This window comes from Leptodactylus fuscus, chromosome 1, assembly GCF_031893055.1.
Source record: "Leptodactylus fuscus isolate aLepFus1 chromosome 1, aLepFus1.hap2, whole genome shotgun sequence".
Classification (NCBI taxonomy): domain Eukaryota; kingdom Metazoa; phylum Chordata; class Amphibia; order Anura; family Leptodactylidae; genus Leptodactylus; species Leptodactylus fuscus.
The window spans coordinates 29,168,462-29,192,369 of record NC_134265.1 but is presented as its reverse complement, the minus strand read 5'-3'; the positions used below and the strand labels follow the sequence as shown (position 1 = coordinate 29,192,369).

Genomic DNA, 23,908 nt, shown 5'->3' with positions numbered 1-23,908 from the left:
TTGAAGGGTGTCCTGAGAGCAAACAACAGGGGGCGCTGTAACAAGTATATCACAGAAAAATCTAGACTGTTTTGAAAGAGAAATATAAGAGGATGTCAGGTCTTGGTTCCCTTATGTTTTTCTAATGTTTTATTAAAATAACTGCAAAAAACATTGTGTTATTGCTGTAATTGTATTCATCTGCAAAATAATTTCACCTGCACAGTGATTTTTTTCCAATTCTACCCCACACATCTCCTTTTCCAATTTCTCAATACATGGTATGGAATATTAAATGATGCCCATGGAAAGTTCAACATATGCTGCAAAAAACAAGCCCTCATACAGCTCTGTGAACCAAATACTTTTGGGAAGTGGGGCGTACAAAACAAAATAATAAAAATAAAAAATGGCGGCAATGGGAAGGGGTTTCAAACAACTCAGGCCGGGTTTACATCTACGCCCCGGTCTCCGTTACGCAGGTTTCGGGCAGGAAACGGAAACCTGCAGTCAGTTTTCAAACCCATTCATTTGAATGGGTTTGGAAATTGTCCGGCCGTGAGCTCCGTTGAGCGTTTTGTGCTCTCCGGAGCGAAACTGTTTTTTTTAACCGGACACAAAGTTGGACATGCAATTTAAAAAAGAAACAGTTTCGCCGCGGAGAGCACAAAACGTTCCCCGGCGCTCACGGCCAGACACTATCTGCCGGGTTTCTGTCTGCAGAAGACGGAAACCTAACAGAAGGAGATCAAGCGCAGGTGTGAACGATTTTTGTTAAATTAATTTTTTGTGGCCTATTCTTGGACTGATCAGTTATACGGAGCCGCTTCCAGGACCTTTTTGATACAAAATACAGGGCTCCGTCAAAAGTATAGCAGCTGGGTACCTTTACGGCGGCATATCTTTCATTGATTTCAACAGGGTTAAGGGGATATTGTCACTCCTTAGGGAGAGACCACCATATAGGTGTGTGGAGACTTATTAAGCCTTTAGCACTCCACTTCACAAAGGACCATGGGAAGAATATGCAATTTGCATATGGAGTTCTGTCTTCCTAACTACATCAGGGAAGACAGGCTTGCACATTCCAGTGAGCGCCCTCTATTGGTTTGCAACACTGAGGCAGCAGCAGCTGACTTCCTAATTACATCATGGAAGACAGATTTGCATATTCTTCCCATTGATTTCAACGTGAGCGGAGCTGTAGCGATGGCGACCATCCCAGAGCTTTCCGTTTCTGGCCCTGTATTGTTTATGCGTGGAATCGGCTCCATACAGATGACCTCTTAGTCATAGGGGCCCCCAAAACCATATACAAAAATTGCACACCTATTGAAATTTTTTTTTATAAAATAATAGTAAACTTACAGGGATAGCTATAGGGGTGCATACTGGACCCTGAGGAGGCAACAAAGGTACCTCTACTACATACGAATACCCAACAATGCGACTCTATGACTCAAAACATGAACCCCAAAACTGTTTGATAGAACTTAACGCCCACATTATTTTTCCACACTCTCAGCCTCAGCTTCCCTGCTTTACTAGAGGCCGTCCACCCGTACTCCAGGGAAAAACAGTGAGAAAAACAAGTGAAAGAATACAAAGGAGATAGAAAGTGGATTTTATCTCAGGGTCTCACACAAAGGAGCAAAAATTTATTAATGCCCCAAAGGGGGCAAGTCGTTTGAAAGTTTGGGAAAGTTCCTTTAATTCAGGAATCTTTATTGACATGGGAAATCCTCCAGATTCATGTCTCCCACACAGAATCCAGATGGAAGAACATGCACATTGTTTTATCAACATGGCTGGTGCCTGTCGGTTTGCCCTAGCACTTGTGCTCTCACTTCCAAGAAAATATGTTCCGTGAAATAGCAGAACAATAACTGTGCAAAGGTCCGTCCAAATGTGTCCCCGGGAGGAATGGTCAGGATGACTGTCATAGCCTTGAGTAACCGGATGTCAAATTTAGATACTCGGAATGGATGACGGTGAGGCAAGAATCAATTATGTTCTGTGAACTCCCCAATCTGAATACATGCCAAAAACATATCACACATGCAACAGATCCCGGGGGAGAAGTCTACGTAGATACACAGCCTGGCACAACACTGCATATATTCATAGAGAACAGAGTGTGAAATTTCACATTTGCACCACTGTGCAAACATTCACTTAGCCGAAAGTGATTTTTTTTTTTTTTTAGGGCCGATGGTTTCTTCCTCCAGATAAAATGCACCGTACTCCTGTGCACCGATGCTTATTGTGACAGTGGGGGCGCTATAACCCTCTACAGTAGTCATAAGTCATGACATGCTGTAATAGTACTGGTTCACGTGTGACTTTTTCTGGCTAAACGCAATGCAAAAATGACGGAGGATCAAGTTACACAATATTAGACTTAGCGGCATGACAACTTAAGAAGAATGTGATCTTAAGTGCATCCTGTTTGGAGGTGCCCAGACTAATCTGTTACAGACTCACATCAGTAACTTCACCTACTGAGCCCATCTGCTAACTATTTAAAGTGCACCTCCGACTCTAAAATCACTTTTCATAAATCAATAGTACAGGGGGGGTATGAGAAACTTTGTAATATATCCTACTAGCCTCTGCCCGCGACTTCATCTGCGTGTTGTTGGAAGCAATGATCCGCCAATATTCAGCAAATTGCCCGTCTTCGATGGTTCGCCTGCTCCGGCGTTTTAGCAGCTCTTAAGCTGTCTTGCTGTCTTGTTCCTCCTACCGTGCTTGTGATTGTTACGGCATCTCAGCAGCTCGCTGGGAAGCCATATAATGAGCGTGTTCTTGGCGTCAATGATCCACCTGCTTCGGCAGCTGTCAAGCTGGCCTGCCACTGAACTCATTCCTCGCGCCGTGCCCGTTATTGTTCTGGCATCTCAACAGCTCGCTGGGACTCCATATAATGAGCGTGTTGTTGGCGTCGATGATCCCCCTCAGCTCTAGCATGTTTAGAAGTTGCAAACTGCCAATGTGGATTAAAGGAGTTTTCCCATCCAGTGTGTTAGCTCTGCCTGGAGCAGATCAGATAATATGCAGATGCTTGTACACAATGGATTGAGGGTTAGCTGAGTGTTTACATAGAGAGATAACAGACCTGGCTTTCTCAGAACCTGAGATAAGCTGCTGCCAAGAGCAGTGCAGTATAGTATGTGAACATAAATTCAGAACAGTTGGGAAACCATGTCATTTACCGGGATAAAAAGTAGCCTGTGTGTTAATCGAGGTTACAAAATATCTATGTCCCGAATTTCATTCAAATCTGTTCAGTCGTTTTTGCGTGATTGAGTAACAAACATCCAAACTTTCACAGTAGGATATTAGTAGGATTAAAGAAATCCGTCTCCTTCTCCACTTATTAGGCTCTCCTCCTCAGAAGTCTATGGAGAGGATAGGGGGCTGTTCATTGATTTATTACCTCATTTTGTGTAGCGCTAGAATCTTTTCTTGATAGATAGCAGCAGAGTTTATCAGCTTCAATTATTTGTATGTCTCCTCCTCTCCTTTCCCCTCTCCATAGATTTCTATGTTAAAAGTAACTCAACCCGATAAATGGAGAAGGAAACCTATTTCTTTAATAAGATCTATTAGAATCTTTATTATACTCCCCTTTACTATTCAATTATATACATTTAGTATTTAATAGTACTGTATAAAACAATAAAAAGCAATAACATGTTCTAATGGTGGCCGGTGGGACATGGCTACAAAATTGAAAGAAATAAGTATTCCCTACAACTGCAGAATAGTTGACACAGCTGGGCAGTCATAAAAACCAACCTGGGAAATATAGGCATGTCCCCGACGTGCGGCTTACCAAGCTCCACCCACTTGGTGGTCCCAGAGAGTTCCCTTCTTAACATAAATGTTGGTATATACCAGTAAGGCTAAGTTCACACGTGAATTATGTGTGGCGTAATTTGGTCCGGAAAAAAAACGCTTCCTAATTAAGAAGCGGTTTTTGGACCTTGAGGTGTTTTTTGGAGCGTTTTCTGGAGCGGTTTTTGGTATTTTTCTGTATTGAACTTCTTGCCACCTGCAACTCTTGACATCCGTAGTAGGTACCGCTCCATTAGTTTTGGACCAGCTTAAATTTTTCCCTAGCCCTCACCGTTCCTGAGCAATCGGTGCTGATAGTTTCAGCACCCAATATTCTAACCAGGCTCTCTGTTGTCAGGTAGGCTGTCCTGAGCAGTCAATTTAGGACCACCCACCTGACAGTAGAGAGCGATACTGAAAATAACAGTACCAATTGCTCAGGAATGGTGAGGGCTAGAGTAAAAATTCCAAATATGTTGGTATCAGTGGAGCGGCATCTGGAGCTGAAGTTGGAGCTTTAAACCCGTAGTATTCTACATATTTGTCCATGTTGTGGCTATGCAGTGTGAATGTCTCTCAACACCACAGACAGCTGTCTCAGTTCTTGGAACTAGGTTTATATATTCATAGCAAGGGTGTCCGTTGTCCAGAGGCAGATCCGTCAGATCATGAAGAGGCAGGCAGCAGCTCAGGATTGCATTATATTTCCTTACAACCGCTGTCCTTAGAAAGAAGAGAAGCCCTGCTCATCTAGGATGACACTGCTAAAAGGGAGTCTGTCAGTCTGTCACCTGAACCGAGCCCTGCAGATAGATAGGTTAGGGTCCCCTGAATCAAATGGCATTTTCCACTTGTCAATGGCTTCCTCCATTGCCAAGATACCGCTTTCTTTGTCAATATGCAAATGAGCTCTTTGGAGCAACGAGGGCGGCGCCATTGCATCCACTAGGTAAGGGGCATCAACCGATTGTTGCTCCAAAGAGCTTATTTGTATAGTGACAAAAATAGAGAGACACCATTAAATTCAGGCGACCCTATCCTATCTATCTATGGGGCTCATTTGATATGATGGGGTCTGATGACACACTCCCTTTAAGAACAGTGGTGCTGAATTACCCCTTAGGACCCATTTAAGCTTACATCAATAAACTTACTTGAAAGCAATGTGAACCCGGGCTGAAAGGGGTTAATCAAAGATTTATTCACCCCTCTTATAGACGACTGATCTTCTTTTATCATTGTTGTCAGCGATAACGGATATCAATGCAAAGTCTTCCTTCCATAGCCATAAATCTGCCAGTTCAGATGGATCAGAACAACAGACATCACAATGGAGGTCAATGTAGCAATGTTTCTATATTGTTAGTATACACCTGATAAAGGGGTGAGGATGGTCCCCAAACGGGTACTCATTGGGTAAGATTTATTAAGACTGGAGGTTCATACGCCAGTCTTAAAAAAAAAGGCTCCGCCCAGTGCAGGGCATGACTTATTTATGAAGAGGCTCCGACTTTTACGTAAATCAGTTGTACGACTCTGCGCCAGAATGGAGACCTGCACCAGTTAGGAACTGGAATAGATATCCATTATAACTCAAGCCAGAAAATACCATAATGAATATGTTGGGCTAAGACGTCCCCGTCCTGTCCCCATGTCCTGCCCCGAATGGAATACCGAACACAGATGTGAACTGAACTTTATAGGGGGAAGGGAAGTCTAAAATAGTAAATACAAGTACAATATTAGGAATGTTAAAGGGATTCTACCATTAAAATCAAATTTTTTGTCAGTCACACGTAGGAATAGCCTTAAGAAAGGCTATTTGTCTCCTACCTTTAATGTGTAAGTAGCCATTTTTCTTGTAGCGGGCGGGCATGCGCAGTCGGCTCTGCCCGAGGCCTAGAAGTTTGACCCCCAGCGCCGGAAGAAGACGCATGAAGAGGGCATTCCCGAAGAAGATGGAAGCAGCGCTGTCGAGTTCTCTTGCAGCATTGGGGACGCCCCCAGTGCTGTTTGAGTGCTGGGGACCGCCCCCCAGTGCTGTGAGAGAACTAATTTGCATACCGACAAAAATCGGGATTTCTGCGCAATGGCAGCATGGAGAAGACATCTAAACATAGGAGAAGAATAACCTTTCTTAAGGCTATTCCTATGTGTGACCGACAAAAAATTCGATTTTAATGGTAGAATCCCTTTAATGTGTAAGACATGGAATAAATATTTGTAATTACTTGTATGGGGCAGAGGAACACAACCCTATGGAGAGTCCTATGACACCCACCCACCTGTATGTATATATATATATATATATATATATATATATATATATATATATATACTGTACATTTATCTCAATACCTTAGTTATAACGCGCCGTACACAACATCTTCCTTTTCCAGGAAACCATGACTCAGTCTTCTTTATTAGGGTAAATGATATTGATTGAGACAATAAGACTAGAAAGAGTCAGCCCTATATAGGAAAGTGCTATTTTTTGACATTTTATAACATAAACGCTTGAGGGATACGGACATTTTAATTAAGAAAGTCGTTTTAATTTCGTATATACAACATTACAATTAAAAAAGAACAAAAAAAACCCCGCAAAATAATCAGCATAAAGGTGCCCAAAGCCGTTAAGAAAACATTTACACAAAGGGAACGCGCCGTAATTCAGATCTAAATCGCTGAACAACCATAAGGATTAAGGTCTTGGGCATGTGAACAAACGGTTCTTTGTTCCTAAAACTGTTTATACATAAAAATGTGGGCATAGAAACATGGGAATTCATGAATCTGTATATATCAGCCAGAATAATGGGAATGATATGGCTTTAGAACCTTCAGACAACTTCGTAAACTTTCATAGGCTATAGGGACTACAGTTTTTGGTCAAGGTTATAAGGAGTGATCCAAGTAACAGAAGGGTATTTTTGAGTCATTTGGAAGTTCCCTAAGAATCTTGATAGAAGGGAACTTTCGAATAGGAATGCAATGAATAGTATAACCTGCAACTTTGACCCGACTCAAGACTACATGCCATTGGTTACTATTGGAGTAGGAGGTGACATAGCATGTGGTGTAAAGGTCACGTGAAGCTATTCTGGTCACTTATCGCTTGACTGATGTCGTTCTTGCTATACAGTTAGAATAACCTAGTCCCCGGCCCTGTCTCCTATAGGAATCATATAACAAACAAGTTATAAAGCTAGTAGCTATATTTGCTAACCAGAAAGTACAGATAACATCGGGGCAAAGTCCTCACCCGTGTACTCAACATGTTTAACAGCACAAGGTACATTAATCACCCACCGTGAATGCCAACAATACAGGCTGGATATGTCAAACCTATTCATTGCCAATACCCGGGACAATCTCTTCTGTATAATATCATATTCTATATACAATGTAAAAAATAATTTTCAATATTACACCATAAAAATACAGAAATTAGATATAAAACGTTAAAAGATTATATAAACGTGCATACCTCCCAATCTTTCAAGGATAGAAGAGGAACAAACCTATGCATGTGTGGCAAATTTAATATATCTCGGTAATACCCAATCCCTATGTGCCCCCCTACAGTCATAGTGCCCTTCTCCATGTAATATGCAATGATGAAACCTCCATAGTGTCTGTCACACAGTATAATGCCCCTGTAGTGCACCTACAAAGTATAATGCCCCTACACAGTATAATATCCCAACAGTGCTGCCTACACAGTTGAAAGTCCTATTAGTGCCCTCACACTGTATAATGTCTTCATAGCGACCCCATACAGTACAGTGCCCTCTTATTGCCCCCCCACACAGTATAATGCCTCACTAGTGCCCCCACCCACGATCATGTCTCATTAGTGCCCTCACATTGTATAATGTCTTCATAGCGACTCCATACAGTAAAGTGCCCTCTTATTGCCCCCACACAGTATAATGCCTCACTAGTGCCCCCACACAGTATAATGCCTCACTAGTGCCCCCACACACGATCATGTCTCATTAGTGCCCTCACACTGTATAATGTCTTCATAGCGACCTCATACAGTACAGTGCCCTCTTAGTGCCCCCACACAGTATAATGCCTCACTAGTGCCCCCACAGTATAATGCCTCACTAGTGCCCCCACACACGATCATGTCTCATTAGTGCCCTCACACTGTATAATGTCTTCATAGCGACCTCATACAGTACAGTGCCCTCTTAGTGCCCCCACACAGTATAATGCCTCACTAGTGCCCCCACACACGATCATGTCTCATTAGTGCCCTCAACTGTATAAGGTTTTCATAGAGGCCCCCCACACAGTACAGTGCCCTCTTATTGCCCCCACACAGTATAATGCCTCACTAGTGCCCCCACACACAATCATGTCTCATTAGTGCCCTCACACTGTATAATGTCTTCATAGCGACACCATACAGTACAGTGCCCTGTTATTTCCCACACACAGTATAATGCCTCACTAGTGCCCCCACACATGATCATGTCTCATTAGTGCCCTTGCACTGTATAATGTTTTCATAGAGGCCCCCACACAGTACAGTGCCCTCTTATTGCCCCCACACAGTATTATGCCCCATTTGTGCTCTGATACAGTACAATACCCACTTATTGGCCCCCACACAGTATAACGCCATAGTGCCCCCATACCACCTCAATGAAGAATAATGAAAACACAGTTCACTCATACACTTTAATACCCTATATTGCCCCCGTATAGTTTAATGCCCTCTTAGTGTCCTTACAAAGTATAATGTCCCCATAGGGCTCCCACAATTTATTTCCCCTATACGGTTCCAACATAGTATGACATTCCTTTAGTGATTTCACATGGTGTAGTGTAATACTTTCCTAGTGCCCCAACAGTGTCCCCACTATAGCGCCCCCACTTCATAGTACACACACTATAGTGCCCCCTTATGCCATTTTACAAGCAAAACAATCAATACCTCTCCATGTTCCCCTTGACCAGGTCTCCTCCGTTCTCCACCGTCAATGGCTATAGGTGTAAAGTCATGACTACATTGCACCCGCCCCCGTCCAGGTTGCTTAGCAGTAGCACTGGGCTAATCCGGAATTATTGGGCGGTAGGACAGGCAGGACAGTCAAAACAAATTTTTGGCCCCTGGAGTTGTGTCTTGTTTACCCCTTAAGGTGACTGATAAAACAAAGGGCCACTGCATTCAGCTAAGCGCCTCTACCCATTGTGTTAGCGATCAATGGGGGGGTCATAACCTCTGACGTGTCAAAAATGATCGGCATCCTTCTCAACCCTATCATTAGTTTTGTTACAGAAGTTCTACTGAAAACACAAAGATAATCCCAGACTACTGTGAATACTTGTATGACAGCTTATCAGTCATTGGCTGTTTTTATGTCTACAAACAATCGGAGGGACAGCTATTACCGTTTCCAAAATATTCCAAAAATTTGAGCCCAACTCAAACCCCGATGTGTACGAACTACCTCCTACCGGACCTCACAATGGAGAGGTAAAGTCTAATTACAGGCGGTGGATCCTGCTGGTTGCGTTAACAAAGACGTCTCCATCGTTGCGTCTCGTTGACTATAATTAAACACTTAACATTACTAGATGCTCGTTTGCAACGTGATTGAACAAAGTTACTAGATGAGATCTGAAGGACATAGAAAGGATTGGATTCCACCTCTAACCATGGAAAATATAATATTTCTGCTTGACAGAATTCTTTCACATTTTTGGAACGGGGCACAAAACAAACCCGTATCTAATAATTCCCCCAGAATGGAGACTTAGAAAAGAGCATGAATTAAGTGCGGTTAGGCAAGGAGAATGTAGATACAACTCCAAGCCACATCGAATTTACTCAAGATGAATACTTCATAGCAGGATCATGGGGAAGAGTTTTGGCCTGGTCTCGGTTCCTCACGATTATCAGATTATGTGTTCTCGTCGTGAAGAAGCCAAGACCAGACCAAAACCTTGCTTATCCGGTTATGAGTAAATCGGTAAGACTCAGACTATAGTGACAAGTTTTCTCGCCAGGGGACTTGTTTTAATCGGTCCGTAATAGAGTTATAATTCCCCTGCAAAATTAAGGTGGCAAAAAGTACCGTATATACTCGAGTATAAGCCGACCCGAATATAAGCCGAGGCCCCTAATTTTACCACAAAAAACTGGGAAAACTTATTGACTCGAGTATAAGCCGAGGGGGGGAAATGCAGCAGCTACTGGAAAATTTCAAAAATGAAAATGGTCGGAGTTTTTGGGTGCAGTAGTTGCTGGGTGCTGGGGAAGGGGAGGGGTGTTTTGGTTGTCTGTCTGCCCCTTCCCTGAGCTTGAGGACTGTTTTTTTTCCCCCCACTTGGAATTCAGCCTGGCTGAATATAGGGGATCTGCAGTGCTCCTATTAACCCCTTCCTGATGGAAAAGGAGCACTGCAGATCCCCTATATTCAGTAGACCGGGCACTGTCAGACACAGGGATATCTAATGTGTATGTGTGTCACAGTCATTTTCTACTTTTATATGTATTCTAGGGAAAGGAGGGATTTATAACTTTTATTTACTTTATTTTTTTATTATATTTTTTTTTAAAGCTTTTTTTTTCTTCACTATTTTATGGGAGATTCTATACATTACTATTGCGGCTGGTTATAGACCCCCCCCCCCCCCCAAGAAATTTTTTTTTTTTTTTTTTGCTTGACTCGAGTATAAGCCGAGGGGGGCTTTTTCAGCACAAAAACTGTGCTGTAAAATTCGGCTTATACTCAAGTATATACTGTAAATCGCCTAGATCGGTTCAACCCCTCAACATTTCCCATTTGTCCATTTTTGGTTTTTCACTCCTCACTTTCCAAAAACTATAACTTTTTTATGTTTACATAACTATAGGCGGGCTTATTTTTTGCAGGACAATTTGTACTTCATTCCACACAATGTAAGGGGAAGCTGGAAACAAATTCAGAGTGGGGTGGAATTAGAAAAAAATGGGCATTTGCACCTTTTTCTTATAGGTTTTTTCTTTACAGCATTGACTGTAGAAAAGTGACATAATAAGTAAATTCTGTTGGTCATTATGAATAGTTTTTGTTTTTTTTTTACAAATTTTGTAGTATTTTGATAGCTATTTTTGTAGGTTTTAACATCTTTACAAAAAAATAAAGCTCTGAACGATAAAAAAAAAAAATTTCCTTGAGGTGCCAAATTCTTAACCCAATACATAACATTTTGGGGATGGTCTGACATATTGATCACTTTTTATTCAATTTCCTTTGGGAAGTGGAGTGGCAAAAAAATGGGAGTTTTCGGGGGGGGGGGGGGGGTTTCTCCACTATGGCTTTATGGGACAAATATTTTTAGAAATTCATAATTCGGACATGGGGATACCTAATGTGTTTAGGTTTGTTTTGGGCATTTTTTGTGATTTGAAATTTTATTTTATTTTTTGCAGATTTTAATTTAATTTATTTCTTTTATTTTTAGACTCCCTTTGGGACTTGATCCCAATGGGGTCTGATCATCGGTACAAAAAAGTAATGCATTGCAGAATATTGTAAAACCCATTCACTTCTATTACAGGCTGCATAATACCAATACAAGTCCTATGAGTCGAAGAGAAGGGAAGGGAAAGGAAAGGAGAGCATTCTGGTAAGTGGAAAAGGAAGCATTATTCTTTAATGAGATACATTAGTAAGTTTCTTATGTTCACTTATACTATTCATTTATGAAAAGTTGTTTTGTAACAGGATGTACAATTCTATTCCCATAGAATTTGAAAACTTTAGAATTTTTTTTTTTTAACTTAAAAAAGGTTTGTTTTTTTAAAGAAAAAATACTGAAAGTAAATGATAAATGTTCCGCATTGTCTATCAGATGTCATATTTCTAACCGAGCTCCATATCTTCCTTCTGTCTACTGACATTCCTAAACCTGATCTTCCTATTTCCGTGTACTATGTTGCCCTCATTCCGTAACCCCAGTCTGTTGTTTTGGAGTTATATTTCACTCACTCTTCAGTTCTTATATCAGCTACTTGTCAGGTTATGTCACCATCGCTTTAAAGGGAAAGCGTCCTCAGGAAACGATCTATTGTTTAAATCGCTTTTGTATATTACGCATATTTTTTTTAAAGAATTTTCAGTGATGTTTTTAATTTTCCATGTTATTATGTAGATTTATTTTTTTTTAAATTCAAAAAATCTTGCCAATTCTCAATAGTTTGTGACTTCCTGTTTTTCGGAGATAAGTCATAAACACATAGATCTGGAGAAGAGCCTATTGACTTCTATAGGGGAGTTTACTGCAGAGGTTATTGTACAGAGAGGGGGGAGGGGAGATAAGCTGTGAAATCACCTATTGTGACTGGTAGATTCTATGTCTGATCTACATAAACATGATCGCTGTGAGGTGACTGCTGCAAAGAAATTTCCTACGGAAAACAGGAAGTCTCAGCATATTATTTGGCTTAGTGACCAGAGTCAGAACTGCAGGACTTTAGAATTTTAAAAAAATATAGATAATAACAAGGAAATTTTTTAAAAAAAACACCAAAAATTCTTTAAAAATATATTCAACATAAAACATTGATTAAAAAATAGGTCATTTTCTGGCAACACAAGCCATTTAAGAATATCTCCTACATCCATTACTTATTCAATAGTTTGATCCCAGTAAAGAAGGTCTGGGACTTTTTTAATGGTCAGTAAAACTCCGCTGAGATGGAAATAACCGTGCTCTGTGCTGTTTATCTACCTTCCATACAGATGAATAGGAGTTCTGGAAACAGGGTAGCTACCTCCATTTACCTCTAGGAGAGTTACGGAAACAGTGTAGACTGTTTCCTTGACTCCGATCTGAGGGGTCAAGAAAAGGAGCTGCTGTATTACTGACTTAGGCCAAGATGGGAATGCACCTTTAAGGTTGGTATTGGTTGAGATGCTTATAGTTGGTGTAGAAGCTAAAATAACCCTAAAATCAGTATCAAACTGGGATTCCCTGAGATCATTGACAAAGGACACACAAGTATGTCCACACTTAAAGGACTTTCATGCAACCACTTTCAATAACTTACAATCTTGCGACATACTAGCAAAAGCTTTGATAAGTTGCAATTCACAACACAACCACTGGATGGCGAAACAAAGATCTCGAGAGAGTATTGCAAAATCATGTTGTTTCTAAAAGATGATTATCTTGTGATGCACATATCTGGTCAAGTCCAGCCAAAAGGAAAGGTAAGTAAGGACACATCTATATGATCAATAAGGTCTAATTGTGAATCAATTGAGACATAGACTCAAGTCTGCTACATCACTGAACACAGCCAAAGATCTTCCAGTGATCTAGTGGGCGAGTTCATCCATAACTTCTTAAAAGGGTATGGCTTTTACCATTGGATGTCACCAGAGCAGACACATGGAACTGAAGAGGTCAAAGTGTGTGATATCAGAAAACAGGACAAGGAGCTAAAAATCAGCAGAGTAAAACAACTCGACAAATAACAGCTAGACCGCACAACTGTCACTTCCACTAGGGCGCGGCACTGAGCAAATATTTATAGAAAGACTTGACATGGTCTTACAAAAGAACACCTGAGACATGATTGTCACACATACACCTAGGCATAGAGCAAACCATCCAAGACTAAGGCTGTGTTCGGTATTCTATTCGGAAAGTCCACATGAGGACCCCCCAAATGTAAAATTATACACAATAAAAAGCGGTTGGCTCAGAAACCACATGGACCCCATAGACTATAATGGCGTCCGCACAAGTCATGCGGAGAGAAAAGTGGTCCTTGTAGTACGTTTCTCTCTACATGAGCCGTGCAGACACCGTGCGGAAAACACACGGACCCCATTATAGTCTATGGGGTCCATGTGGTTTCTGAGCTAACCGCTTTTTAATACGTATAGGTTTCCATTCGGGGGTCCCTGAACGGAATACCAAACGCAGATGTGAACTGGGCCTAAGAGGAACGACATGAGCCATAACTGTGTCACAGCAATGCTGTAGTCCTACAGAAAAGTCTTAAAGGGGTTTCCTATAATCAAAACCTATCCACTGTATCGATCCTTGCCGATCACAAAAATGAGGGTCCCTTACCCCCTTGTTTGAAAGGAGTGGCAGCCCAGTATGTGCTTTGTTACTCTAGCCAGAGTCTATGATACTGTTTGAAGGGAGCCTATTAGCAGAACCCAACATATCAGCTGAGCTCGCAGATAGGTAGGTTAGGTTTATCCAGATCAAACAATGTTTTTTGGTGCTTCTATTGCTAAGATATTGCTTTTTTATGCCAATAGCCCTTTATAGCAATGAGGATGTTGCCGTTGACCTACTTGGAGCAATGGCAGCGCCTACGATAGGGCAATGGAGTCACCGATCCATTTGATTCCGGTGACTGTAACCTATCTATCTGTGGGCTGATATGCTGGTATCTGAAGACAGACTCCCTTTAAGATAGCTGCGTACTATGCTTGGCTATGGATAGCAGTCCCCCAGACTTTGTATGATGTGTCCGCAGGACCAACGGTCCCCTGGTTATGGTAGGTATGAAGTTTTGATTATGGAAGAACCCCGGTATTAGCATAAAACAAATACAGAAATCGAAATCTTTAGCAAAAGAAATGGGGAATGGGGAAATGAGTGCACGTACCGCAGCCGGGTGCCGTGTCATAAGTTCTTGCCGTTGTCATTTATGTGACAGCTTCAGGACAACTTCAAACCGGTGCGGGTTCTGTAAAACAGGAATAACTGGAGTGAGTTCACATACTTCGCTGGAATGGGAGGTCAGCAATGAGACGTGTGTCAATGAACCTCTGACATGGAAGCAGAATTTCCAACAATTCACCGACATAATAGTTTACAGTAAGTGAGGCTGAACTACAGCAAGGAACTACATGGTTTACATCATTTATATGTGACTTAGACAGCGTGAAGATAAAGATGTCCAGACTCAGGTACTGGGGCTGCAAAGATGTCACAGCAAAAAATCTGCAGGAAATAATGCAGCAACGTTGTCACAAACTCTGCAGATTACACCTATTTTCTTAAGGCTATGTAAGATAGAATGTGAACATAGCCTTAAGATATTGGAGCTGATTTATTATGTCTTGTACACCAGTGACGTGGACTGGGTAGGTCGGGCCACTAAGCCTAATAATAGACTGACAACTGCCAATTCTGTAGAGGTTTTCATTGCAACATTCATCTAATTTATATCACAAACAACGTTGATAGTATCACAACAGAAGATAACAGCTGTATAGATAACACACATAGTGAGCCATCATGGCAAGAGATGAATACTCCCCTCCCCCATAGACAGTGGTATAACTAGCAATGGCAGGGCCCTGTGCAAACTTTTGACATGCCCCCCCGCCCCTACCATCCGAGATGCCTCCCCACCACCCCCGAAGACCCCAACTGCCCGCTCTTCCCCCTGCATTCCTGCTTGCACTATTATGTCCCATATTGGCCCCTGCACACACTATTATATCCCATAGTGGCCCCTGCACACAGTATTATGTCCCATAGTGGCCCCTGCACACAGTATTATACCCCATATTGGCCCCTGCACACAGTATTATCCCCCATAGTGGCCCCTGCACACAGTATTATCCCCCATAGTGGCCCCTGCACACAGTATTATGTCCCATAGTGGCCCCTGCACACAGTATTATACCCCATATTGGCCCCTGCACACAGTATTATCCCCCATAGTGGCCCCTGCACACAGTATTATTCCCCATAGTGGCCCCTGCACACAGTATTATGTCCCATACTGGCCCCAGTACACAGTATTATGCCCCATAGTGGCCCCTGCACACAGTATTATCCCCCATAGTGGCCCCTGCACACAGTATTATGCCCCATAGTGGCCCCTGCACACAGTATTATGCCCCATAGTGGCCCCTGCACACAGTATTATGACCCATAGTGGCCCTTGCACACAGTATTATGACCCATAGTGGCCCTTGCACACAGTATTATGCCCCATAGTGGCCCCTGCACACAGTATTATGCCCCGTTGTGGACACCCGTGAACAATTATTATACTCTGGGGTCTTTTCAGAGACTTGGGGAAGATACAAACATAAAAAACACTGTTACTTACCTCTCCTTGGCTCCGGTGCAGTCCCCACTGATGTCAGCCATCTTCAATGACATATGGAACATCACTTGAGCCGGGGCTTGCGTTACGACGCATAAAGACGCAAGCCCCGGCCCATGTGATGTCACACGAGTAGGCCTGAAGCCTGCTTGGAGCCAGTAGAGGTAAGTAACACTGTTTTTTTTCTTTTCCCTCACTTCCCCTGGGCCTCCGATCATTATATTCAGGGGTCTGACCCCGAGTATTATAGTAGTGTTTGTGGGGCCCGCAGCCTCATTTACCGATCCTGGCTCGACAGAAGGAGAAGCAATGGCGGCCGTGAGTAGGAGCCAGGACCAGTAAGTAAATAGGGCCAATTACCGGCCTATTAAAAAAAAACAAAAAAAACAAGGCGCAGCGGTTGCAAACCCCTAATGTCCCGGGCCCTGTGGCAGCCACTACTGCTCCCACCCTGGTAGTTACGCCCCTGCCCATAGACCTCAATGAGTTTGTTCCAGACCATTTGCTGCCAAAGGGCCATAACTGTGCTGTAAAGCAGATCACTAAATGCTGTTCATAGAGCAGAGGAGAAGCTCAAGCAAGATGGCCGCCGCCATACTCATGTACAGAAAATAGAATGATAAATTTATAATCCTAAAATGAAAGTGGATTAGAAAAAAAGTGATACATTTCAGTGGCGTAGCAAGCAACAAAGCAAGTCGTACATAGTGAATTACCATAATAACCAGCTCAGCATTATCCCATATCTCACATCCGTCATATCTCACGTAGGATCGTGTAAGGATTCTGCCAAAAATCTGCATACAGGTCACTGTGAGTAAGTAAAGTCCAAAGTCGACGACTTATTACTGCAATGTGTACACAAGCGGCTACGCAGGGAGGCAGTGCCTATAGAGTATACACATATATATAGCCATTGTAGACTGCAAAGGAGTCAGCCTGAATTTCCTCCTATGATTGATGGTTTTGACGGCGGTAACCGGTGCCAGATGCCAAATTTACACACACCGGGGGCGACGTATTCCGCTTTTTATCGTATGTAGGACGAATTGTAATTCTAAAGAGTTCATTGGCTCACTGTAAATTTAGCTCGGAGTAATCGCCGCGGGTTTGTCATCGGGAATCCGCACGATATTCAATGGGTATTGTTCTTATCTGAAGATGCTACAATATAGTACAATAAACAAGTTCATTCTTCAATGTACCGAAACAGAAGCTGCGACTAAGAGTAGCCTAAAGTGACCACGGCCAGGCTGTATTACCCCGCATTGCCAACCCAGCGGTCTATCAATCTGGTTGCTCCAGATCTTCTGTGGATGTTGCTTGCTCCAATCCGTCTGTCTCTTTAGGTCATCCCAGACGGACTGGATGACGTTGAGATCAGGGCTCTATGGAGGCCATATCATCACTTCCAGGACTCCTCCTCCAAAGAGCGAAGGTCACACCGAATACTGATGGCATTTACCTTTGTCACTCCACTTTGCAGCATTTTACTACACCCACAGTGTTGTACATCCTCTAATACATAAAGAATTTAGTGATTTTTTTTTTTGGTACGCTTTAAGGAAGCAAATGACTTGATTATATTGCATTTTACAACTTCACTTATAGTTTAATGGAATCACATTTCCATTTTCTTGAAGGAGCATAACATTGTTACGACAATCATTACGCAAATCCTTATACTGTAGAACATCGCACAATGAAGACCACTGTTCTATAAAGAACATATACACTCGTGGAAACATCACATGCATATAACACGCCCTGCAATGATTTGTTCCCCATAACAGGCATGCATACTTCATCTATAGACTCTATATAGAATCTATACACTGGCCTTGGTTGGAAAAGCGTGAGATCATAAATATCCAACTGTATACCGTCGGTCTTCCATCTTACCTCCAGTAGTCTGGATTCTACACTTATAGGATGACTCCTCCAAAGGGCAGGCACACTTCATTCACTTAAAGGAATTGACAGGGCTAAATTGGACATCACTACCAGATTGGTGGGGTCCAATACCTAATACCCCACCGATCAACAGAGAATGGAGCAGGAAGCAGACAGTGCTGTTCTCCATGTAGAGGCCACACCTGGTACTGCAGATCAGCTCCCATTTATTTGAATGTAAGTCAGGCTGCAGTGACTCTGCTCTACCACTACACAGAGAACGGCGCTGTCTGCTTCCTGCTCCATTCTCTGTGTATCAGCCACCGAGTGCAACTGATTTCTTGGGGTATTGGGTATCAAACCTCCACAGATCTGATATTAATGATTTATCTCGAGGAAAGATCAATATTTTTAGCCTATTCAACCCCTTTAAGGCTGTTAACTGACACATAAGCTATTAACATTCCTATTTTTGAAAACATTTTTTACGTTGTAGCTTTTTTCACTCCTGCCTAAAACTTCCGCACTGTACTCTATGTGCCTCTATAGCAGCAGACTACAAGCATACCTTGCATATAATAATCATGTAGTGATTTGAGAAGGGTAACCCTTATGAGTTTCACCAAATATTTGTTATGGTTATCCCTCTGGCTCGTCTGTAAACAAACTTGTTTGGTCTGAATCAGAAGTACTACTAATATGCTCAGGGGTTTTCTCAGACCCCAGACTATAATAAGTAGAGGCGAGTAAAAATAACAAAGAATTATACTCACCTCGCCTTACCTCTCTTGGGCATCCTTGCATACCCTGGCAGCCTCTTCCTGCCTCTGCTGATGTCACATTGCCCAGGGTCACCAACGAGGCCTGTGATTGGGCCTCAGTGGTCATGTGGGAGGTAGTGACATACTGATATTACGTCACATGATGTCAGTCAGAGGCCTGAAGACGACACTGGGGACCTCTGAACGCTCAAGAGAGGTGAGTATGTCTCTTTGTTATTTTTAATCATGTCCCCTTGGCCTCAACTTATTATATCCTGGGGTCTCAAGAGTATTTCATGGGTGGTCAACCCCTAAAGTTTTGGGTTCCGTCAAACTCAAAACTATTAGAAAATCCGGTTGTCACCGAATCCGTTTGCTCATTCCTAGTACTCATACAGTACTGCCCCCTATCTACTACCTACAGTACATGAAATAGGTGGCAAATGGAAGGTAATAGGACTTGCAGATCAGACTACATGGGGTTTGTTTGTAGTCTGTTACTATGGATACACATAAGCGCACAGAAGCTGTAAACTAGAGATGAGCGAACAGTAAAATGTTCGATATTCGTTTCGAGTAGCTGCTCAATATTCGACTACTCGAATCGAATATCGAACCCTATTATAGTCTATGGGGGGAAAATGCTCGTTTCAGGGGTAGGCAACATTCGATCAAACTGAACTTACCAAGTCCACGAGTGAGGGTCGGGCTGGATCCTCCGAGAAGTCTTCTCCGTGCAGCGTCCCCGCGGCATCTTCCGGCTCTGAATTCACTCTGACAGGCATCGGGCCTGTGCAGAGCCGACTGCGCATGCCCGCACTACAAGCAGACATGCGCAGTCGGCTCTGCCCAGGCCTGATGCCTGGCAGAGTGAATTCAGAGCCGGAAGACGCCGCAGGGAAGCTGCATGGAGAAGACTTCTAAAGATAGGAGAAGAACCAGCATTGATTGGCCGACTGTATAGCATTCGGCCAATCAATGCTGGTTCTGCATCAAACTTTTACATTCGAATAGCGAGTGGTACTCGATCGAGTACGAGTATTTCGAATACCGTAATATTCGATCAAATACCTACTCGATCGAGTACTACTCGCTCAACTCTACTGTAAACACATAATAGTTGGATATTCGGAACCAAGACCATTTCCCACATTATTTCTATATTAGATGTATTAGAGCCATATAACGTATTTGCCAAAATTTACATATCCAGATGCCTTTACCGAAAACTGGAATAATTTTTAGGACCGATGTTTCCAAACATAAGATTACATTTCCACTATAAAGCAATAGATTGCAAATCCGATCCATGTAAATTGAAGTGAAATATGCATGTCTAAGTGACGTTAGCTACACAGTCTGAACGTTGCGTTCCTCACAATAGAGGCCATTCATGAATTTGCCGCCCCCGGTGAAAACTCAATTTGTCTTTACAGAACTAGGCTTGATTTCATAAAATCATTTTTTTTACCTTAAAATTTTTACTTATTTTCACATAATCTCTAAATTGGTGGAAACCATGGTTCGAGTCATCTACTCAATTCCTGTATTTTTTTTTTTTATTTTTTAATATATATAATGTGCTATTTCAAGAATGTTTCCCTTTCTTGAAGGAATTCCTCTTATATCTGAAACCCGCAGGACAATTTGAGTGGCGGCTCAGAGGACACAAAGTTGTCATTAGTATACAGTTATCAAATATTCTCTTGGCTATATACAATGCCCCTGTGCCAAATCCGTAACAAAGTTCCATCTACAGAACCGTGTGCCCTTCATGATACTAGTCACTAGGTCTTTGGGTCCTACCGGGCATTAGAGATGAACGAACCTCATGAAATTTGTTTCCTGAGTATTTGAGAGGCTTCACTTTGGTTTAGTTTTGGAATCACACTTGCGTCCTGATGTTGGCACACTCCAAATGATCACCGACAACCAATCACAATCCTTAGTGGTCCCCTAGGGCCCATGATGTGGCCCAGGAAGTTGGAAGAGGTTAGACGAAAACTTCAATGGAGCACTAGACGATACACATGAGCCCAGGAGAATAGGGAAGGTGAGTTTTGGCCAACCCTGAAATTTTAGAATCAGTGCCGGTACTGTAGCTCTTTACAGTCAGAAGGGCGTTCCTGACAGTCTATCAGGTACGTCCTTCTTCAAAGCAGCGCCTATCGCGCTGTACAGTAGGAGCTCCCCCTCCTTCTGCTCACAGTGCTCGTCCATAGACGAGTATTATCAGGAGGGGAGGGGGCGTTCCTCCCCGCTCACACTGTACAACGCGATAGGCGCTGCTGTGGAGAAGGACGTTCTTGACAGACTGTCAGGAACGCCCTTCTGACTGTAAAGAGCTGCGGTACCGGGACCGATAGCTCTTCACCCGGGGCACAGATCGGGGAAGCCAATAGTGCACTGAATTAAGGAGTCTTTCCAGCAGTATATAGAACTGCCTGTGCCCCGGACCATGAAAGCTCCTCTTTAAAGAGGATCTTTCACCACCTCCACAAACCAATCCTTCACCTGTTCACAGTGCAGTTGAATTTTTTTCTCTAGCCCCTACCGTTCCTGAGAAACCATTTCTGTTATTGTTCGTACAATTCTGCGGTCTACGGTCAGGTGGACGGCGCTGGATAAGAACAGGTAGCTAGGCACCACCCACCTGACAGGAGAGAGCATAACTGTACTGAAACTAACAGAAATGCTTGCTCAGGAATGGCGGGGTCTCCAAATGGGCCATAATTAGTGTAGCTGGTGGAGGTAAGTTTAGTTTGGTCTTAAAGGAAACCTGTCACACTGAATATTTGTGGCCAAAAGGTTATAGAAATGAAGTAACTGAGAAGATGAATCTATGGTTTTGTGGGAAAAGATTTGGTATAACCTGACTTTTTTAAATTTTACTTTTCAGGTTTAAGAGTCCAATGGGTGGTTCTTCTCACAGTTATCTCTGTATACAAAGCCACTATCTCTGTAGGTGAGAGACAAGAGTGGATCAAATATAGTAAGAACCCAGGTGTTACCTTCTCTTTTTCTATCAAAAACTGCATCAAAACCCGAACACGTGTTCTTACCCATAAATATAAATTCTTTCGAAACGCGTTTGACTGAAGATCCCCGTTCCCTTATGACACCTGTCCATTTCCAGAATGTAAAATGCGAGTCACAAGCATTAAATCCATCGACGATCGCTCCATTAATGTCACTCAAATACAGAATTAGCATTCTTAATGGTAAATTCCCAGCCATTACAAGGCTCACATTAAGTCGACCGAGCCTGACAACGGACTGTAAAAGTTCTGTCATGGTCGGTTTCTATTTTTATTGTTTCCTTGCATCGAAACGAAAACTATCTTTGTATCCAAAATAATCCTATTGTTTGTGCAGACAACACCTCTGCAGACCTACATGTAGACCTTTCCATCTAGCTTTTGCTTTTTGCAAAACTACAGGGGACGGAGTGACATGTTACTGAAAGGTCAGACTACGTAGGGTTTGTTTGTAGTCTGTGACCATAGAGACTCATAGGTATTCATAACAGTTCTACAAACAAAACAATATTCTTAGTCACAACGATAAGCAAAGTTGCTTACTTTTTTTTCGATGTGTTAGGCTAAGGCCCTATAGGACGATACGCAGCTCTAAAACGTGGCGGGAACGCATCACAGAGTTTTTCTCTGTGGACTTTCTCTTACAATTATATCTATGGGAAAGCTGCCGGCGTTTCTGCGTGGATTCACCTGAATCCGGTCCACTTTGCAAGTACTGTAAAACGCTGCGATTCTTCCGTCACGGGCAAATCATGGCGTTTCCAGCCCGTGGGCCCCGGCCTTAAAGTGTAAGTAAACTTTCAGACAACTTTTGATTTTCTGGCAGTATTTGTGTCATTGTTAAATTTTGTATTATCAAATTTTGTCTCCTTTGTGTGAAATCCTGTGTTTTTTCACTGTCTATCAAGAGTTATTCCAGTGTACAGAGTAGGGGGCTGGGTGAAGAGAAAAATTAGGGTAGGAGAGGGTCACATCAAACTACATCTCCGGCATTATAAAACATAGAAACTTGCTTTTGGTGTCATATGAAAGAGGAGATTGTCGTCCATTGTCTTCTATGTACATAGTTCTTCCTTTGTAATTTTCAGTGATATCACTGGTTGAGAACACGGGTTTGGGTTATGTATAGGTACAGCTCCATGTGGTATAAATATCCAAACCCGACTGTGTTTTCAACCAGTAACATCTCTGTAAATCCTAGAACTTCAATCTTGGTATCATAGGAGATTCTCTGCTGTCATATGACACCAGACTCTATACACAATGGTAAACAGGAACGACTCTCAATAGAAAAGCAAGGTAAAGAGTGGAAAAAAATGTAGGATTTCAAATAAAGGAGCCAAAATTTGTGCAAATGAACAAGATTCTCTGCTGTCATATGACACCAGAAGCAAGTTTCTTTGTTTTAGAATGCCTCATATATAGCAGTTTGAAGCGACCCTCCCCATCTTCATTTTCTTTTGACTTCTCATATAAAACCCCCTACTCTATACACAATGGTAAACAGGAACAACTCTCAATAGAAAAGCAAGGTAAAGAGTGGAAAAAAATGCAGGATTTCACATAAAGGAGCCAAAATTTGTGCAAATTAACAACACAAAAACTACCAGAAAAGCAAAATTTTGCTACCCAGTGAAAATAAGGATGAAACCTTTAAATCTGAGGACACCATCTTCATGTTTTTTTATGACCCGCACTACATTGGCAAGCATCCTTCAGTAACACGACAGTAGGACCTTATACCATTTAATAACCCGTGTGATTTATTATAGCGCTGCCTACGATATTGCCATAATTCAGCTTTCCTGGCAGCCTCATAACTGTACAGCAGGGCAGGATGTTTGATAACATCATATGGCGGCAGATATTGACTTCATTATTTTCTCATATATTCCTGCCTTCTGGATATTACTGTAGTTCACAGAAAACCGATCTAATAATCCTGGGAGCTCGGAGGATTTGGTTCACGGTCAAGCTGTGACCCTCATTGTACTCAATGGTAGGAGAAGAGGCGCCAGAATAGAAAATACCTCATTAGCAGCAGCAATAACGATCAACTAATTAACAAGTAGTACGAGGATGATGAGGATGATGATGGCTAAGCATGACCCTGTATGGTAGATGATTCCTGTAAGCGGAAATCATTCTCAATGGAGAAGACGGGTCAAGGTCATCACTGGCTTCAATACACAGGACGGCGGTCACGTGACATGGAAGGTTGTTTCCATATCTGTATGTTGTGAATCTGTAATGGGTTTCCGAGTGTTAACTAGTTACGGCCTATCCTTAGTACGTTACAA

General features: G+C 42.3%; 1 protein-coding gene across 2 annotated transcripts in view; it reads right to left on the bottom strand.

The window, feature by feature from the left end:
* GHR (growth hormone receptor) overlaps positions 1-23,908 on the bottom strand; it is a 241,065-nt gene that overhangs the window by 194,946 nt on the left and 22,211 nt on the right. Inside the window, exon 2 of one of the 2 annotated variants that reach the window (XM_075268937.1) lies at positions 14,459-14,539. The exons of the other annotated variant lie outside the window; for it this stretch is intronic. The gene's annotated coding sequence lies outside the window, so the exon portion shown is untranslated. The remainder of the gene's footprint in view (positions 1-14,458; positions 14,540-23,908) is intronic. 2 annotated transcript variants of the gene reach the window in all.